The sequence below is a fragment of the Ranitomeya variabilis genome, chromosome 1 (genome assembly GCF_051348905.1).
Source record: "Ranitomeya variabilis isolate aRanVar5 chromosome 1, aRanVar5.hap1, whole genome shotgun sequence".
Lineage (NCBI taxonomy): Eukaryota > Metazoa > Chordata > Amphibia > Anura > Dendrobatidae > Ranitomeya > Ranitomeya variabilis.
The window spans coordinates 270,571,774-270,593,806 of NC_135232.1; positions in this window are offsets into that span (position 1 = coordinate 270,571,774).

Below are 22,033 nucleotides of genomic sequence, written 5' to 3' on the forward strand. Positions count from 1 at the left end.
CATTTTTTCTACAAAAATGTTCTTTTAGCCCCCATTTTTTTTTAGTTTCACAAGGGTAACAGGAGAAAATGGACATCAAAATATGTTGTGCAATTTCTCCTGAGTACACCGATATCCCATATGTGATCGAAAACTACTTTTGAGACACAGTGCAAAGCTCAGAAGAGAAGTAGCATCATATTGGAGTTCAGATTTTGCTGGAATGGTTTGAGGGTGCCAAGTCACATTGGCAGAGCCCCTGAGGTGCCAGAACAGCAGAAACCCCCCAAAGTGACCTCATTTTACAAACTACACCCACCAATAAATTAATCTAGAGGTGCAGTGATCATATTGAAACAACATGTGCCTCACAGAATTTTAGACCATTGGGCAGTGGAGAAAGAATAAGTAAATTTTTACCACTAACATTTTGTTTTAGCCCCAGATTTTATATTTTTACACTGGGAAATGGGTAAAAATGGCACCAAAAGTTGTCCCACAATTTCTGCTCAATGTAGAAGTACCCCGTATGTGGCCGTACAGTACTGCTTAGCCATACGACGAGACTCGGGACGAACGGAGGGCTATTTGCCTCCTGGAGCGCAGATTTTCCTATAATAGTTTACGGACTCTATATACAGAGTCCTTAAGTGCTAGTAGAGCAGAATCACCCCACATGTGACCCCATTTTGGAACTACCCCTTTGGGAATTTATCTACAGGTGTAGTGACGATTTTGACTACATGGGTGTTTTCCATTAAAAAGCAGCAGTGGATGTTGCTGAGTGAAAATTGCAAATCTGCAATTGTAGTGTCCAGTATGCTATGCCCCACTTGTTTTTCTGGCGACATGTACCTGTAAATTAGGCAGGCTGTTATCGTTACAGAAATGACAAACATGTGGACACTAAATGTGATTTAGGCACACTGCGGAGCTCAGAAGTGAAAGTGGCATTTGGATTTGAGAGTGCAGAATTCATTGGATTTCTCTTGGAGGGTGAGGAGGCATTTTACTTTTCCAGAGCCTTTGTGCTATCAGTAATATGAAAGCCCTCTATATTTCCGTTAACGGACCTGAGTGGGGACCTGTTTTTTTTGTGGATTGACTTGAAGCTTTTGTTGGGAACATATTACATAACATTTTGAAGCACATTTATTCTATGTTATATGCTGAGCACTTATTTTGGGGTTTTCATCTAAATCTCCAAGTAACATTCAGATGAAACCCCCGAGGGATCTATTTGCTATAATGAGACAGTAGAGTTACTCTGGACTCCATGTGGCCTCTGTTCAGAGGTGTCCTTTTCAGAAGTGCACAAAACTGTGGCCAACTGCACTTTTATGCATGCCTTAAAAGAAGGACACCGCCGGATTAGAGGCTAGACAACATCCAAAGTGACTATCTGCCTCATTATAGGTAATTTTCTGCAGGAGGTTCCATCTGAATCACATGTTTCAAAGATTTACATGGAAACGCTGATGTAAGCTCTCAATATAGAGCGCATGATAAATTTGAGCCGAGCATTACTGCGATCTTTTGGAGGCAGAATGAACAAATCAACAGCAGGTGAAGAATTGGTTTTATTTACTTTTTACACCATTCATCGCGCATTATAAGTGATTAGATGACTTTATTCTTAGGATTGATGTAATTACAGCGATGCCAGATTTATATTTGTGCTGTCCGTCCTACTCCGGCTTTTGCTGCAGCTCCCAGACACCAGAGGCTGCACACACTGCACACGTCTTCTGGCAATGCGCTTAGGGCATGCATGCCCCCGCTTCATAAAGGTGCAGCATGCACTCCGGAAGTGTCCCCAGCTTACTGCTGGGAGGCATCATGTATTTAAGCCACCCTCCCCTGTAGGGAAGTGCCTTAGCAACTTTAGTTTCTAGTTTGTCATCAAATATTCTAGTTTGTTGTCAGGTCCCCAACATGTCAGAACCAGTATTTGTTATCCTGAACCCGTCCTGTCTGAACCGGTACCTGTGATCCTGAATCTGTCCTGTCTGAACCAGCACCAGTATCCTTTCTGTCAGTGATGCTACCCCTGTCCTACCTGACATTCCAACCCCGTACCTGTGGCCCTGTCCCTTGGAGGAAGCTGCTGCGGTATCGGGGACTGCGCTGGATTGGGGAGTGGTATCTGGCAGCTACCTGAAGCAAAAACCTAACTCCACTATTAGGGACTGTAGTGAAGAAGTAGCCACTTAGTCACGCCCCTCCAGGACATGCCCGGCTCACGGTACAGTGGTTCCACAGCCACCAGTGTCACACTCGCCTGTATCTCTGAGACCCCAAACCATAGTAAGGAACATTAGATTTGCATCAAATTTATCAACTTTCCTGTCCAAGATTTAGTCATCAGTAGAATTGTAATTTCAGCAGATTCTTTCATACCTACAAATTATGAGTAAAGTTTACTCATCAAAGACCATTACCAGACTCTTTGCTCCTGCAATTACACATATAGTGCTATGGCTATTAGATATAATGGTTGTAAGTGGAGATGAGAAAATCGGTTAGATGCAATTCAGATTAATTTTTGTAAATTTACTGGACTTGGCAAATTTGAACAATTTGTGACTCGCTTTGTGCAAATCGCCAAAAATGCACGCTGTTACTTTACACAATTTAAAATATTGCATCAGCCAGAGAAGGCACACATGATCTAAATCATGACCAGACTGGCTTCCCAATTATGCCTTTCAGCTATCACATCACATGGATCACATGGTATAGCACAGCCTTCACATAGTATAGCCCAGCTTCAGTCACCGCTCAATATATAGCGAGTGGTGGCTATAACCAACCCCCCAGCGCTGACTGACAGCTGGCTCAGTAGTGCATCAGTGTTGAGCCAGTTGTCAGTCAGTGTTGGGGCATGGTTACGGTTGGCGCTCACAATGTACTGAACAGTGACTGAAGTTGCAGCGGCAGTTCCTCTAAGACTATTAATATGATAGTTAATTTCCTCCCGGTAGCTGTGCGGTCAGTGCAGAAGCTGCACAGATTTAAAACACAGTTAAGACCTTCAGATTAACCCCGTTTATACTCAGTTCCATAATACTTAATGTAATGGACTCTATGACCCAATTTTTTACCTTTTGGAATTCAGGAAAATTTGCTACAAGTTGGACCACTTACTGTGACCTAACATTGAGAAAGGTGTTTAATAGTGATGGGAGAGCACTAATGCTCGGGTGCTCGTTGCTCGGCGAGCAAATTGGAACACTCGGGTACTCGACTTGAGCAATGAGTCCAATGTAAGTCTATGGGAAACCAGAGTATTGTTGCCACAATCCCCCCCCCCGGGGGTCATTTTAAGGTCTAAAAACGTCTGAAAATTATGGAAACACTGCTCAAATGACACGGGAACATCATGGGGATCGCCCCTGGAAGCATTTCTGACTCCTAGGTCACAGCTGTAAGCAATGTTGTCAGAGTTTCACGCCATTTTTACAGGTGCACAAAAAAACATACAAAAACTAAACCAAAATGGATTTTGCTGGGAAATACAGTACAGACCAAAACTTGGACACACCTTCTCATTTAAAGATGTTTCTGTATTTTCATGACTATGAAAATTGTACATTCACACTGAAGGCATCAAAACTATGAATTAACACATGTGGAATTATATACTTAACAAAAAAGTGTGAAACAACTGAAATGATGTCTTATATTCTAGGTTCTTCAAAGTAGCCACGTTTTGCTTTGATAACTGCTTTGCACACTCTTGGCATTCTCTTGATGAGCTTCAAGAGGTAGTCACCGGGAATGGTCTTCCAACAATCTTGAAGGAGTTCCCAGAGATGCTTAGCACTTGTTGGCACTTTTGCCTTCACTCTGCGGTCCAGCTCACCCCAAACCATCTCGATTGGGTTCAGGTCTTGTGACTGTGGAGGCCAGGTCATATGGCGTAGCACCCCTTCTTGGTCAAATAGCCCTTACACAGCCTGGAGGTGTGTTTGGGGTCATTGACCTGTTGAAAAATAAATGATGGTCCAACTAAACTCAAACCAGATGGAATAGCATGCCGCTGCAAGATGCTGTGGTAGCCATGCTGGGTCAGTATGCCTTCAATTTTGAATAAATCCCCAACCGTGTCACCAGCAAAGCACCCCCACACCATCACACCTCCTCCTCCATGCTTCACGGTGGGAACCAGGCATGTAGAGTCCATCCGTTCACCTTTTCTGCGTCGCACAGAGACACGGTGGTTGGAACCAAAGATCTCAAATTTGGACTCATCAGACCAAAGCACAGATTTCCACTGGTCTAATGTCCATTCCTTGTGTTCTTTAGCCCAAACCAGCCTCCTCTGCTTGTTGCCTGTCCTTAGCAGTGGTTTCCTAGCAGCTATTTTACCATGAAGGCCTGCTGCACAAAGTCTCCTCTTAACAGTTGTTGTAGAGATGTGTCTGCTGCTAGAACTCTGTGTGGCATTGACCTGGTCTCTAATCTGAACTGCTGTTAACCTGCGAATTCTGAGGCTGGTGACTCGGATAATCTTATCGTCAGAAGCAGAGGTGATTCTTGGTCTTCCTTTCCTGGGGCGGTCCTCATGTGAGCCAGTTTCTTTGTAGCACTTGATGGTTTTTGCCACTGCACTTGGGGACACTTTCAAAGTTTTCCCAATTTTTCGGACTGACTGACCTTCATTTCTTAAAGTAATGATGGCCACTCGTTTTTCTTTACTTAGCTGCTTTTTCTTTCCATAACACAAATTCTAACAGTCTTTTCAGTAGGACTATCAGCTGTGTATCCACCAGACTTCTGTCCCAACACCATTTATAAGGCAAGAAATCCCGCTTATTAAACCTGACAGGGCACACCTGTGAAGTGAAAACCATTCCCGATGACTACCTCTTGAAGCTCATCAAGAGAATGCCAATAGTGTGCAAAGCAGTAATCAAAGCAAAACGTGGCTACTTTGAAGAACCTAGAATATAAAACATAATTTCAGTTGTTTCACACTTTTTTGTTAAGTATATAATTTCACATGTGCTAATTCATAGTTTTGATGCCTTCAGTGTGAATGTACAATTTTCATACGAAAAGATAGTCAACCAACAGCACTCAGGTAATCACAGTGCACGCTCCAAAGTCCATGAATCCAACTGGACCAATACTCACAGAAGTTTGAAGAAAAGAGCAGCATCCGTTTCCAGGTGAAAAAATATATAAAAAAGTCTTTATTCTGCCATTACACGATACAACGTTTCGGCCAACAACCAGCCTTTATCAAGCATACATTAGAGCCTAAGTGGCCATCTTAAATAGTGTAAAGCCCAGGCACGGACCAATCACTACAAAAGGGCGGCCTTTAATATATCTTCAAAATAACACGACAATATGTACATAAATTAAAAACAAATGCAGTATCAGCAATATAACATTTAACAACCTAAGTACCATATAGAAACTAAGCAGAATACATAAAAAGGACATCGGATACAGATATATCCACCAATCAGGGCATCGCTGTATAGTTGTCATAGCGACCCCTATGTCAATATGCCACAATACACATATAAGTCACCCAATCCCCGTTACAGATGATAAAGGCGCCATACCGCCACAACCAATCCCTCAGTACCTCATTATAGATGTCCATCGGTTCAAAAACGCCGGCGCATGCGCACATGACTCCCCACGTCACTGGTCACATGACCGCAACGCAGACGGAGCCCATGGCGCACGCGCAAACAGCGCAGAGCAAAAAACGCCTCCCCAGAGTCACCTGGTTTACAGAGCGGACCCGTGAAAGGCCGGGGGGCGCTGGAGTGTGTAGGCACCCAGACACACCCCCAGCCAATCCACAGGCCGCGCCGAACCCGTGCTCACGGGGAGGGCGCGGACCAGCCATTTCCATGGCAACCAGATCATATAAGGGTATATACACATTGTTATATCAAATAAAGCTTCATCCATATGGAGATTTGGCAAACAAGGAAAAAGGAGGAATAACAACGAGGCATATCATAAACAAGTAGTGGAAAAAATCCAAATATGCATATACAAATATCTTGTATCCTCCAGATGTCCCTGGATGTCAAATTCCAGATGTACTAAAAATAAAAGAAAAGAAAAAATACATAATTACACATGTAAAAACAGGAAGGGAATATAATACCATACGGTACGGAACATTTAAAACCCAATAGTACATATATACATAAATACAGAGAGGACAACCCACTGTACGGAGGAAGGGTTTCAGGGCAAACATATATGGAGGTTATATTCAATATTCAGCCCCCTTGGTTGTAAAGTCTCCAAAATGGAGATCCACCTCAATTCCTTTTGTTTTAATTTATGTACCCTATCACCCCCTCTCCTCAGCACAGGGACCCCATCGATAACCCTAAACCCTCAACTGATTAATGGAGTGTCTACATTCATTAAAGTGCTTCGGAATCGGTAAATCGAGCAATTTAGTTCTAATGGTGCTCTTGTGTTTGTTGATACGTGCCCTCACCTCCATGGTGGTCTCACCAACGAACATGAGACCACATGGACATACAATTAAGTAAATCACAAATTTGGAGGAGCACGTATAGCGTTCTTTAATCAGAAATTTCTTACCGGTCCGGGGATGACTAAAGCTATCCCCTTTTAACATATTGCTGCAACATGCACAATTTAAACAGGGAAAGTTGCCCATCCGTGGTGGACACAAAGTCCTTTGGAGAGCAACCTTACCTGTCCCCACATCCGATTTGACCAATTTGTCCTTTAGATTACGGCCCCCGTCTATAAGAAAGAATGGGACGTAAACTAAAATCCTGTATTAGGGGCATACCTCTATTTAATATCCCCCAATGTTTGTTAAGAATATTTGCAATCCCATTGCTGGCTGGGCAGTACGTCGACACAAACGGTATACGTTTCTGTTTCACCTTAGTCCTGTGTATGTTCAAATCACCGTCTGGTAGATTAATTACCTTATCCTTCTGGTTATTCACTTTCCTTCTAGGATAACCCCTGTGAATAAATTTCTCACACATCTCCTCCAACCTTGTATCACGCATCTCATTATCAGAGACTATCCTACGTACACGGACCAACTGACTCCACGGGAGTGAGTCCATCATCTTCCTTGGATGATAACTATCATAATACAAAAGACTATTTCTATCAGTCAATTTCGGGAATATATCAGTACACAAGCTGTCACCTTGTTTATACACCATGGTATCCAAAAACTGCAATCGATCCACCGAATGCATCACAGTGAATCTCAGTTCTGGATGTACATTATTCAGCTCAGTCAAGAAATTAGAGAGCTCATCACATGAACCCTCCCAAACACAGAAAATGTCATCGATGTAGCGCCACCAAGCCAGGGCATGGCACCAGAAGATGGAACTGTACACGAATTGGTCCTCGAGCACCGCCATGTAGATGTTTGCATAAGTGGGGGCCACATTGGACCCCATGGCGGTGCCCCGCAGCTGCTGGTAGTAATCATCCCCAAAAAGAAAAAAATTCTTCCTGAGGATGAACTCCAGCAGCGTGAGGACCAACTGTGCACAATCCGGAGCCACGTCCGAGCCAGATGACCCCACTGCTCGCTTTCAAAGGGAATTACAGCTTCTGATCGAGGACTCCCTGAGTAGTGGACTGATCGATCAGAAGCTGTCGGAATTTTTGTTTGTGGAAGCCCCTATTACACCGGTTCTTTATACCCTCCCGAAGATTCACAAAGATTTATTTAGTCCTCCTGGACGTCCTATTGTATTAGGGAGCGGTTCTATGTGTAATAAGGTGGCAATCTTGACTGGCTGTTACAGCATGGAACACATTAACCCTGGTGATCTAGTGGCGGAGAATGATGAGATGTGGAGGAAGGCCTCATTAAAAACTAGTCCCAATTTAAAGGAGAAGGTCTCCTAGACTTGTAATGCCCATACACTAAGGCTGGTTTCACATTTGCGGTTGTATCCGCAGCGTTTCGGCCGCATACATCCGCATGCGTCGTGTTTTCCTATCTTTAATGTTGTGGACGTAGGTACATACGTTTGTATGCTTTTGGCCGCGTTTGTCTACGCATGCGTCGTTTTGGCTTGTGCGGCTGGGCACGGTTAACTCAACATGTTGCAATCTTGGTGGCGGCAATTTGCCACCGCCAAACGCATGCGGACGCTTGCGAAAGGAATGCGTCGAAACAATTCATTACAGTCTAGAGGAACGCAGGTGTACGCAAGCACACGCGTTCTCTAGCGTTTTCGTACGCATGTGTTTTTCCACAGTAAACATGTCTAGACACTGATTAGCTACCCAGCACACAAAGATAGATGACGTGGTTAGTGCGCGCCCTCTGCCTGAACAGTCACTGCAGAGAGACGGAAGACACATGGCGCACGGCGGTGGAACGGGGACAGGTGAATATCGCAAGTGCTGGGGGCCTGAGCCAGTGGCGACACCGGCACCTGGCCCCCATAGCACGCCGGTGTCCCCGCCTGCTCAGGACACCAGCACCTGGCCCCCAGAGATGAGAGGTGAGTATGTATTTTTTTTTTAAATCACAGCAGCAGGGGGCATATTATTCTATGGATCATCTTATGGGGCCATCACCCTTTATGGAGCAGCATATGCGGCATATTATTCTATGGAGCATCTTATGAGGCCATCATTAACCTTTTCTGCAGAATTATATGGGGCATATTTTTGTATGGAGCATCTTATGGGGTCCATCATGAACTTTATGGAGCATTATATGGGGCGTATTTTGTATGGAGCATCTTATGGGGCCATCATGAACTGTATGGAGCATTATATGGGGCGTATTTTGTATGGGGCCCATCTTGAACTGTATGGAGCATTTTATGGGGCTCCTGATTCAATATGGATATTCAAAAACATTTAACCTACTGATGTCTCAATTAATTTTACTTTTATTGGTATCTATTTTTATTTTTTACATTTACCAGTAGCTGCTGCATTTGCTACCCTAGGTTTATACTCGAGTCAGTAAGGTTTCCCAGTTTTTTGTGGCAAAATTAAGGGGCCTCGGCTTATGCTCGGGTCGGCTTATACTCAAGTATATACGGTAATTGTAATTAAAAATACATGTTTGGTATACAATGCTTTTAAATCTACTCTACTGGCTTGACATCTGGTTTCTATAGAGGCATCAACATTAATCTAATGCCAGTGTTACTGGATTTACTGTTGTTGGACTTATTCCAGCACTTTGCTAGCCTTATAGCATGTACATTGATGTGCTGAGAAAGCTAATTCACAAATGTGCTGTTGGCATAAAGGAAAGCATCTGATGAGCAATGATATTCCAATATACAGTGCTGTCTAAACATTTACTCATTGCAAGGTTTTCCATGCACCTACATTGATATTAATCCACTGTCAACTTAAATTACTGTCATCTGAAAGATCAGCTGATGACCACGGCTTGTTATTCCATGACTGAAATGTCAAATGTTAGAGTACTGTAGAGTCTTGTGTCTTATTCTATAGAACATACTATGTAGCATATGTTCACAATAGCCTTATAACTGGGAAAACAAGTGACCAGGCTGAGTTTGTCAAAAATATTTTAAATGTTAACACCTTAAGCCCTGAGGGTGGTTTGCATGTTAATGACCGGGCCAATTTTTACAATTCTGACCACTATCTCTTTATGAGATTATAACTCTGGAACGCTTCAACGGATCCCGGTGATTCTGACTCGAGACATATTGTACCTCATGAAAGTGGTAAAATTGCTTTGATATTACCTGTGTTTATTTGTGAAAAAAACTAAAATTTGGCAAAAAGTTTGAAAATTTCACAATTTTCCAACTTTGAGTTTTTATGCCCTTAAATCACAGAGATATGTCAAACAAAATACTTAATAAGTAACATTTCCCACATGTCTACTTTACATCAGCACAATTTTGGAACCAAAATTTTTTTTTGTTACGGAGTTATAAGGCTAGGTTCACATTGCGTTAACAGCAGCCCGTTCAACACATGCGTTAACGGGCTGCTGTTAACACAAGTGCCGACATTCCATCGCACTAGCGCAGATAGAGCTAGCAGATGCTCTATCTGCGCTAGCAGTGACGGACCCGGAAACGCTGCAGCCCGCATCCCAGGGTCCGTCACTCAATGACGGCACATCGCTAGCGCACGCCCATTGTGGGCGTGCGCTAGTGATGCGTCCGACATAGGAAGTAATAGCGGCGTTAACGGACTGCACCACATCTTGTTATGACGCGGTGTAACGTAGTCTGTCTAACGGACGACTATAACGCTATGTGAACCCAGCCTAAGGGTTAAAAGTTGCAATTTCTCATTTTTACAACACCATTTTTTTAGGGACTACATCACATTTCAAGTCACTTTGAGGGGTCTATATGTTAGAAAATACCAAAGTGTGACACCATTCTAAAAACTGCACCCCTCAAGGTGCTCAAAACCACATTCAAGAAGATTATTAACCCTTCAGGTGTTTCGAAGGAATTTGTGGAATGTTTTAAAAAAAATGAACATTTAATTTTTGTTCACAAAAAATTTACTTCAGCTCCAATTTGTTTTATTTTACCAAGGGTAACAGGAGAAATTGGACACCAAAAGATGTTGTGCAATTTGTTCTGAGTACGCTGATGCCCCATATGTGGGGGTAAACCACTGTTTGGGCACACAGCAGAGCTCGGAAGGGAAGGAGCGCCATTTGACTTTTCAATGCAAAATTGACTGGAATTGAGATAGGATGCCATGTCGCGTTTGGAGAGCCCTTGATGTGCCTAAACATTGAAACCCCACACAAGTGACACCATTTTGGAAAGTAGACTCCCTAAGCAACTTATCTAGATGTGTGGTGAGCACTTTGACCCATCAAGTGCTTCACAGAAGTTTATAATGCAGAGCCGTAAAAATAAAAAATCTTATTTTTTCACAAAAATGATCTTTTCGCCCTCAATTTTTTATTTTCCCAAGGGTAACAAAAGAAATTGGACCCCAAAAGTTGTTGTGCAATTTGTCTTGAGTACGCTGATACCCTATATGTGTGGGTAAACCACTGTTTGGGCGCACGGCCGAGCTCGGAAGGGAAGGAGCGCCATTTGACTTTTCAATGCAAAATTGACTGGAATTGAGATAGGACGCCATGTCGCGTTTAGAGAGCCCCTGATGTGCCTAAACATTGAAAACCCCCACAAGTGACACCATTTTGGAAAGTAGACCCCCTAAGGAACTTATCTAGTCCCAACAGTAACCCTAACCACACCTCTAACCCTGACACACCCCTAACCCTAATCCCAACCCTAATCCCAACCGTAAATGTAATCCAAACCCTTACCCTAATTTTAGCCCCAACCCTAACCCTAACTTTAGCCCCAACCCTAACCCTAACTTTAGCCCCAACCCTATGGAAATATATACTTTTTTTAATGTTATTATTTTTCCCTAAGGGGGTGATGAAGCGGGGTTTTATTTACTTTTATAGCAGGTTTCTTAGCGGATTTTTATGACTGGCAGCTGTCACACACTAAAAGACGCTTTTTATTGCAAAAAATAGTTTTTGCGTCTCCACATTTTGAGAGCTATAATTTTTCCATATTTTGGTCCACAGAGTCATGTGAGGTCTTGTTTTTTGCGGGACGAGTTGATGTTTTCATTGGTACCATTTTCGGGCATGTGACATTTTTTGAATGCTTTTTATTCCGATTTTTGTGAGGTAGAATTAAAAAAAAACAGCTATTCATGAATTTCTTTGGGGGGGCGTTTATACCGTTCCGCGTTTGGTAAAATTGACAAAGCAGTTTTATTGTTCGGGTCAGTACGATTACATCGATACCTCATTTATATTTTTTTAATGTTTTGGCGCCTTTATACGATAAAAACTATTTTACATAAAAAATTATTATTTTGCATCGCTTTATTCTGAGGACTATAACTTTTTATATTTTTTCGCTGATGATGCTGTATAGCAGCTAGTTTTTTGCGGGAGAAGATGACCTTTTCAGCGGTCCCATGGATATTTATATCCTTTTTTTGATCGCGTGTTATTCCACTTTTTGTTCGGCGGTATGATAATAGAGCGTTGTTTTTTGCCTCTTTTTTATTTTTTGAGACGGTGTTCACTGAAGGGGTTAACTAGTGGGACAGTTTTATAGGTCGGGTCGTTACGGATGTGGCGATACTAAATATGTGTACTTTCATTGTTTTTTTTTATTTAGATAAAGAAATGTATTTATTGGAACAATATTTTTTTTTCCTTATTTAGGAATTTTTTTTTTTTTTTTTACACAAGTAAACATATTTTTTTTTACTTTTTTACATTGCCCCAGGGGGGGAACATCACACTATAGTGTCAGATCGCTGATCTGACAATTTGCACAGCACTGTGTCAGATCAGTGATCTGACAGGCAGTGCTCCTGGCTTACCAGCGCCTGCTCTGAGCAGGCACTGGTAAGCCACCTCCCTGCAGGACCCAGAAGCAGCCCCGTGGCCATTTTGGATCCGGGGGCTGCAGGGAGAAGGAGGTAGGAGAACCTCGGAGCAACGCGATCACATCGTGTTGCTCTGAGGGTCTCAGGGAAGCACGCAGGGAGGGGGCTCCCTGCGCGATGCTTCCCTATGCCACCGGAACGCTGCGATCATGTTTGATTGCAGTGTTCCGGGGGTTAATGTGCCAGGAGCGGTCCGTGACCGCTCCTGGCACATAGTGCCGGATGTCAGCTGTGATAGTCAGCTGACACCTGGCCGCGATCGGCCGCGCTCCCCCCGTGAGCACGGCCGATCGCATATGACGTACTATCCCGTCATACGGGCCCACCCCACCTCGATGGGATAGTACGTCTAATGTCAGAAAGGGGTTAAGGTTGAAGGAAGACTTTAAGTCCATCTAGTTCAACCCATAGCCTAACCTAACATGCCCTAAGATGTTGATCCAGAGGAAGGCAAAAAAAAACCATGTGACAAAGAGTAAGCTCCACATTAGGGAATAAAATTCCTTCCCGACTCCACATACGGCAATCAGACTAGTTCCCTGGATCAACGCCCTATATTGTGTCTGTTCGCAGGATTTATGTGCAGCCATCAGAGAAATGTTGTTCTTTTTCAATGGTTTTAAATGCTTACATGGTGAATGTTATTGTATCCTATGAATAAAACCATGAATTATAATTTCATTGGGTGTGCATACTATTTTATATGATGTCTATTCTCTAGTAATTGGTTATATTCCCGAGTCTAAAAAATCTATTCTATTCCTATTTCAGAACCAATGGTTTAAAAAAAAAGTATCTACGGTAAGTAATCGTGTGCTTTCTAGCATTGACAAGCTTTTCTGAACTCACTAACTCCGTACTGATAACATGCAACAAATGTAATATATAATGTTACTTTTGCTACTCCTTTGTTCTTCCTATAATGTTACCATGCCGTAAAACTTATCTTGTTAATCATATACAGTAATTCCTTAGACAGTTCTTAGAGATGTATGCTCTTGTCTAAAGGTTAATAGGTTTACATAATTCTATTTCTTAGAATTACACAGGATTTTCTACGGAAGTGTGTTTTGAAGAGTCATATGTGAGATGGGGCAGATACAGTTGTGCTCAAAAGCTTACATACCCCAGCAGAATTTTTGCTTTCTTGGCCTTTTTTCAGAGAATATAAATGATAGCACCAAAACTTTTTCTCCACTCATGGTTAGTGGTTGGGTGAAGCCATTTATTGTCAAACTCCTGTGTTTTTTCTTTTTAAATCATAATGACAACCCAACCATCCAAATTACCCTGATCAAAAGTTTGCATACCCCATTTTTTAATACCGTGTATTGCCCCCTCTAGCATCAATGACAGCTTGAAGTCTTTTGTGGTAGTTGTGGATAAGGTTCTTTATTTTCTCAGATGGTAAAGCTGCCCACTGCTCTTGGCAAAAATCCTCTAATTCCTGTAAATTCCTGGGCTGTCTAGCATGTGGAGAGGAGGAGAAAAAGATCTGTGCATACATGGCGCACACCCAAAATCACAAGACAATGTTGAAATTATGTGCAATATTTATTAGTAGACATAATTAAACCATTAAAAGACAAAACACATAGACAGAAGTCCCATATGACTATGACACAACAATACAATGTCAAGGCAAAGTGCAGCATATATATGTGTGCACACATGGATAATTAGTCCTGGAAAACAATATCAATGCCAATAAATCTTAAATCACATGAAGTCTCACATCGGGAATCCCCAGCGAGACAGAAGAAAAAGGAACTTAATGCAAGATCACAATAAATCCTGATATAGGACTATAAACCCCTCTTAGCAAGTAGAAAAGTGAGCAATTCCCTGGTTGTGTAAGAAATGAAGGAATGCTGAAAACAATTGCAAAAAAAGAGGGGAAAAGAGAAAAAAAAAAAGAGGACGTCCAGGATGAAAAAGCCGTCCGATTTACTAGATGCATCAGTGAAATGGGCGTCAGGGCACGAAGTCCAGGGGTCAATAGCCAAGGGACCGAGGCGATGTGGGGAGCCCCACACGTATCACTGCAACCAGCGCGCTTCGTCAGGAGAGTTTCTAGCATGAACTGCGTGCCCCAGAGTGGCTCAATGATATTGAGGTCAGCAGACTGAGATGGCCACTCCAGAACCTTCACTTTGTTCTGCTGTAGCCAATGACAGGTTGACTTGGCCTTGTGTTTTGGATCATTGTCATGTTGGAACGTCCAAGTATGTCCCATGCGCAGCTTCGAGATGCAACTTCATAAATAAATATTAGTAAATCCAAATTTAGAAAAGTAGCACAAATTGTATGGTTATGCTTGTTTTAGAGAAACTGGTGTTTTTATTTTTTTATTTTTTGTGGCAGCCATTTTTGCAAACGTCACAATAGAAAAGTGCAGACCTTAAATGGAAGGCGTTGGGACGCTGCCCGGAGCCAGAACAGATGCAGAGGAGTAGTGGAAATCCCACAAGTTTAGCGCCAGTGTGTCCCCTACTTTGGGCCGAATTTGATGTTCGTGCAGTGCGCTGCCTGGTGGACATGGGTTCACAGGTAACAACGATGCCAGAAACTTACTTCCAGTGGCATTTTCCTGAAGCAAGGCGGCCCGAGTGGGGCTCAGTGATAAAGCTGATTGCTGCCAACCAACTGTCCATTCCGGTCACAGGGGTGGCGTGGATGCAAATCTCCATATGTGGAAAAGATCGGGGACAAAAGGGTGTGGTGCTAACCCAGGGTGAAGTAAGCAGCGGACATACTGTCACTCTGGGGATGAACGTTTTGAAGGAATTTGGGAGTCTCTTCATCAATGAACCCTCTGATGAGACTCTGAAGCAATGGAGTCCACATGCGCCTCAAAGAGTATTTTAACAGTTAGTGCATGCAGCTCAAGGTCAAGAATTTTGCCGTGAAGGAGGAGTGTTAGGAAAAGTGATTGTTCCCGCTTCTTTCAAACTCATTCTACCACCCGGTGTCACGGGGAGACTAGGTGGGCAAGAGCTAATAACCCGGGCCCCTGCAATTTCCCTCAGACTAGGGAAATCCTGACTGACCCTCTACCTAGAGTTTACATTGATGGTGTGCATGTCTAGGCCTCGACCCTCGCCCTGTCTCCTGTTTCAACCCTAGGCTGAAACCACCGCCCACCACCCAGTGAAAAGATCATACACCAATACCCACAGTTAGAACAGACAAGGATAACGGAAAATATACACCACGCCGCAGTCACTCAGGAATACACTATAAATGCGCAGGGCAAAATAAATACAAATATAGGAAGGAGTAAATAAGGGAAATACACCACCAGCAACGATACTCCAACTTCTAGCTCACCACTCCAGACCGAGATAACAATGCACAAGACAGAAGCTATAATCGGAGACGCCCAATGTTCAGGAGAACTATTTAAAGGCAATGGGCATGGCCCAGCTTCCAATCCGAGCATCAGGTAAATTAACCCCGGACCAGCTAGATAAAATCTAGCCGGCGCCAATGAGCACATAGTGGTCAAAAGCGGAATTACCGCTGTCTGTCGAACGACCTGGTCTGAACAGCGTCCGACATGACACCCGGACAAACAATACTCACCTTGCCCATTCGAGCTCGCATCCCATTGAAGGAGTTGAAATTCAAATTGAGCCTACTTTTTCGGAGCAACTTACCTCGGGATTCTTGGTGGCACGAACATTGGCCACTGTGAGTGATGGGACTGTTCCTGTACACTGCATCAATTTAAAGGATCAGGACGTCACAGTTCTCCCCAGACACGAAGTAGCCCAGGTTGTGAGTATGCCTGAAGAGATAGTGCCACCTCAGACTGTACAATTGGAGGTTCAGCAAGGAGACCTCTGGACTGTGACAGTGAACTCCTCTTCGTCACTGGAGCTTCAACACATTCAGGATGGGCAATTTGTTCTGGAACAAATGCGGGCTGAATTGGCCGGACTTACTCATGCACAGGTGCAACAGGTGGAAGCTCTAATAGGACGATATAGGGACGTGGTCGCCTGCCATGAAGATGATTTTGGCTGCACCACGGCTATCACACATGAGATACCCACTAGAAATACTGGAAGGACGGGACTCTGCGTTTTTGTGTGGATTACCAGAAACTCAATGCTTGTACAGTGAGAGACTCATACCCATTACCCAGGATTGAGGAGTCCCTGTCCGCGCTTGGAAAAACCAAATTTTTTTCTACACTGGACCTCGCCAGCGGCTATTGGCAAGTGCCGATGTCTGAACAGGATCGAGCAAAGACCGCTTTTATTCTACTCATGGGTCTGTTCGAATTTAACTGAATGCCATTTGGCTTGACCAACGCTCCCAGAACTTTTCAACGTCTCATGGAAAGGTGTCTGGGCGAATTGAATTTTGAAGCTATGCTTATCTATCTAGAAGACATTATAGTCTATGCTGCTTCATTTGTGGAACATCTCCGACGACTAGAACAGGTGTTGAGTTGCCTTCAGAAGCACAGATTAAAGGTGAAATCTCAAAAATGTCAATAGTTCCGCACCCAGATTGAATAGTTTCCGCTGACAGGGTGAAACCATCCCGAGAAAAGATCGCGGTGATACAGGATTGGCCTACTCCAGAGACAGTGAAAGATGTTCCAGCATTCCTGGGATTAACCGGGTACTACCACCGCTTTGTGAAGAATTTTGCCTGCCGAGCAAAACCGCTGCTGGAGTTGCTTAAAGGAGTGCCCTCAGGCGTAAAGAACTGGAACATTCGTTGGAAGGAGCAGCAGGAGGAAGCTTTTCGAGATTTGAAGAAAGCAGTGATGGAAGCCCCTGTGTTGGCCTTTTCTCAACCGTTTATTCTCCACACCGACGGGAGTTTGCATGGACTTGGGGCTGTGTTGTCACAGATACAGTATGGGTGAGAGAGGGTGATCGCTTACGCAAATCAGTCCCTTCACAATTCCGAACATAATCCGGACAACTATAGTTCCTTTAAGTTGGAGCTGCTAGCATTGGTGTGGGCTATGATGGAGAGGTTCGCAGAATATTTGTCCGGTTCTGAAGTGCTGGTATGCACCAATAACAACCCATTGGCTCACCTGGAAAATGCAAGAGTGGGAGCTCTGGAACAACGAAGACAAGAGACTTCCCAGTTCGTCGGAGAAGTACCCTGTCCCAAGAGACTCTGTGGATTCTTCGAGAGTGGGAACGCCTTCAGATGAAAAATGGTTTACTATATCGGAAAGTGCAACTTCAGGCACAGCTGGGTGCCACCTGGCAAGTCTTAGTTCCAGAAACATTGCTGTCTGAGATATCCACCGAAGCACATGAAAAAGGAGAACACTTCGGTCAGGAGAAGACTTTTCAGTGGTTACAACGGTTCATTTTTCATCCTCGGTTAAAAACGGTCATGTAGGGCATGCCGGACATGTGAATTGTCTAAACCACTGGAGCAGAGAGCCCCAATACAGTCCATTGTGACATATGCCCCTCTGGAGCTGTTAATGATAGACTATCTAACCATCGGGCCGGCCCACCAGGGTTATGAACATTGTTTAGTAATGGTGGATCATTTCACGAAATTTGCTGTTGTGACTCCAACCAGGGACCAAACTGCAGAATCAGCTCCACACACAATTTGTAAAAATTTCATTCAACTTTACAGATGTCCAACAAGGATCCATTTTGACCAGGGCGCCTGTTTCTTGGGTAAAGTGATGGAAGAATTACATCATATGTACCGGATTGACAAGTCCCGCACCACACCATAGGGAAACAGCACCTGTGAGTGATTCAATCGAACGTAAATTCAAATGTTGAGAACCCTGGAAAAAGATCGGAAAGCCAGGTGGCCTGAGTATGTATCAGATTTGGTATTGATATACAATAATCGAGTGCACCGAACCAGGGGCTATACCCCCTATTCTCTCCTATTCGGCCGGGCTGGAAAGGGAATTATTATTATGTCTATGTCAGCTACCTGTGGCTAGCCAGACTACAGCTTAATACTAAAAATGTAAAACATCTCTTTACACTGAGCCTATTACACTTTTAATGCTTATCCTATACTATCACATCCTGTACTGTACATTGCTTACATTCCTTCATACATTACATAGTCAAACATCTTACACTTCACATGAAACAATATGCACACAAGACGCAGGACATTGTTCAGATTACAGATCACATTATACATAGCAATGATGTCACCAAGAGGAGTAAGGCAATATGTCCATCTTCTTACACTTACACACCAGCAAATGAAAATGGCAGCCTCCAGTGGCTGCAGAAAAAAAATAATAATTAAAAAAAGTTAAAACACGACATTTAACTTTTTGTTGAAAGTAATTGATTATATAATCAATAATTATTAATACAAAAACAAAAATCAAGACACAGTCCATTTAAATGGAATGCACCAAGATTTCAAGTTGCCACCTATCCACAGAATAGGTGAGAACTTGACAATTGCTGGGGCCTGAGCTCTAGGACCTCCACCATTAACAAGAATGGGGGTCAAGAGTTCATTATTTAAATGGAGAAGAGTTCAAGAATGCAGCTTGTATTTAAAGTGTATGAAACTGACAAAGAAATCAGAGCACTGTACTTGGTTATATCTTGTATTCCCAAAGACTTTGAAAGAAGTGGCAATGCACATTCTCAACTGCCCTACCCCAATTTAATTAGGGTACCTTTTACTCCGTAATTATAATAAAAGGAAGTCCAACTACTTGATCCATGATGACACAAGCTATTAACTATCCCGTAAAGCAAGCAGTGCATGCCAGAAATAAAAAATTCTATTTAATATAAAACAGCATTATTCTTTTGCAAATGTTGCAATATAAATAATGTAGCGCCGGTGTCCCTGCACGTTTCTCCCTTCGGCAAGAACGCCGACTCAGTCACCGCCGCGGCCCCTGTGCCGCATTTCCTCCTTCTCCTGTTCCAGCTGAAGCTGGAGTCTGCACATGGCGTGCAGATTCCCGGGGCACTGTGCTCGGGGCATGTGGGCTCCCTTTTTTTTTACAGGGACCATGCGCGCCGTCCTAAATTGTTCCCAGTCAATGGGAATTTATTATTATTTAAGGCACTGCCACCTGAATGGAGGTGCCTGACCAATGTGTAAAGTTAGCCCCTTGCACGCTTGCATGTTGTCAGTATCCATCAGTCAGTCTACCTGTCCAGTACCTGTCGGCCCGTACTTGCCTAGTCTTTCTGTATTTCAATCGTACCAGCCCCCACCTGCTAGTGCTTATTGGTATACTAGCTGAACCAGCCTGCACCTGCCAGTGCCTATCTGTATACCAGCCTGCACTTGCCAGTGTCTATCTGTATACCAGCCCGACAAACCAGCATCTGCCAGTGCATATCTGTATACCAGCCCACACCTGTCAGCACTTATCTGTATTCTGGCCGTACCAGCCTGCACCTGCCAGTGCCTATCTGTATTCCACCTGAACCAGCCTGCACCTTCCGGTGCCTATTTGCATACCAGGCTGCTCCTGCAAGTGCCTATCTGCATACCAGCCATACCAGCCTGCACCTGCCAGTTCCTATCTGTATACCAGCTGAACCAGCTTGCACCTGCCAGTGCTTATCTGGATAACAAGTGTACTAGCCCACACCGGCAGAGCCTATCTGTATACCAGTTGTACCTGTCAGCATCTGTAGTTCCTGTGTTCCTGCTGTAACCTCCTGTATCAGTTGTACTCTCCTACTGGGCTATTCCAGCTACTTGTCCCTTGGGGGTCAGCCACCATGCATCCGAGGTCTGTCCTGGAGTAGCTCCTGGTGTCCATCGGAAGCCAAGCCTAACCCCACCATTAGGGGCTCTAGTGAAGAGTCAGGTGGTCACCTAGTCACGTTCCTCTCCTTGCACCGCGGCACAGTGGTTACACCACTCCCATTACAGTTTGCTCAGGCCATGGAATCTGCTGGCTCTCAGGCTTCTTCTATCTCAGACCTATACCAAGAGGTCGCCCACCAGAAAGACCAGCAGGATAAAATCTTCTACTTGCAGACAGTGACCACCCATTTAGATATGCTGTCAACTCCGGCCGCATCCGCACCTACCTAAGCTGTGACAACCTCAGCCATGTTCCATCAGTCTGCTAGCTATATACCCTGTCTGTCAGCTCCTCCACATTATGGTGGTGATCCTGCCCTATATTGGTGGTTCATCAATCAGTGCACCCTACACTTCGAACTCTTGGCTCATCAATTTGCTTCAGATCGGGCCACAGTGGCTTTCATCATGTCTCATCATGCCCCATTTCACTGGCAAAGCTCTGACATGGCTAAATCCCCTATGGGAGAGGGGAACCTCTTGCTTTGAATCTCCAATCCTTTCTAGAAGCAACATCTGTGGCAACATCTATCTTGTCGTGTCGGCCTTTCTGGACTCTTGTTCCGCAGGAAATCTCATTCAACAGGCCATTATGGAGTGGTATCAAATCCTGATCAAACGTCTACAGGATCTGTTGGAGGTTTCATTGGTGGATGGAAAACCTTGTTCAGAGATCATCCTTTTTGTGACTGAGCTTGAGGAACGTCAGGTAGGAATGCTACACTCAGTAAAGATTCCTCTCTATGTGTTGTCAGGTCTGTCTCATCCTCTGCTTCTGGGTCTGCCATGGCTGTGAAAAACATGAGCCTGTCTTGGATTGGAAATCCGGATAAGTACTAAATTTACCTGGCTTGCCTGCTGCATATTGAAAGTACGCTGACGTCTTCTTCAAAAGGGGGACTGAGACGCTACCACCTTATATGCCGTATGACTGCCCTATTGTCCTTTTTCCTGGTGCTTCTCCTCCACAAACCTGAATCTAACCCCTTTCTCAGGCTGAGGACAGAGCCATGTCTGAGTATATTAAAGAGTCTTGCCAGGTGATTTATTTGGAAGTCTTCCTCCATGGCTGGAGCAGGATTCTTCTTTTTAAAGAAAAAGGACTGCTCACTTCGACTCTGTATCAATTATAGGGAACAAAAACCAAACAACAATCAAGAATAAATATCCTCTGCCTCTCATTTCTGAGTTTTCTGATTGTCTTAAAGGTTTCAGGACCTTCCTGTAGCTGCCAGCGGTCACGTGTGCCACTACTTAAGAGAAATGAATATTCACCTCTCTGGGCGTGGAGAGAGGTGAATATTATTTCTCTTAAGTAGCGGCAGACGTGACCGAAGGCAGTAGCAGGAAGCCGCCAGCTGACACTGTGTGCGAAGAAGAGCAATGAATACTTACTGCTCTCTGTGCGCACAGTTCCGGCATGGGGAGCAGTGAGTATTCCGGCAGCTGCCATGCGCTGCTTACAAGCCTAAAGCATCTGCTGGTATCCGAACAAGATGCTGCGAGGGCGACAGGGAAGGTAAGTGTAATGGTTTGGTTCTTAATGTTTTCTGATGGGGCCATACATACCAGGATGGGGGTATGTGAGGGCCAATCATAAGGATGGGGCCATGCATACCAGGACTGGGGTTGGGGGCCAATCATACCAAGACGCTATTAAAGAGAAATTAATATTCATTGCCCTCCATGCCCATTGGTGTGGAATGCAATGAATATTCATTTCTCTTTAGCAGCGGGCACAGGAGTTCGCAGCAGCCGCCGGCTCCAGCCTCCTGTG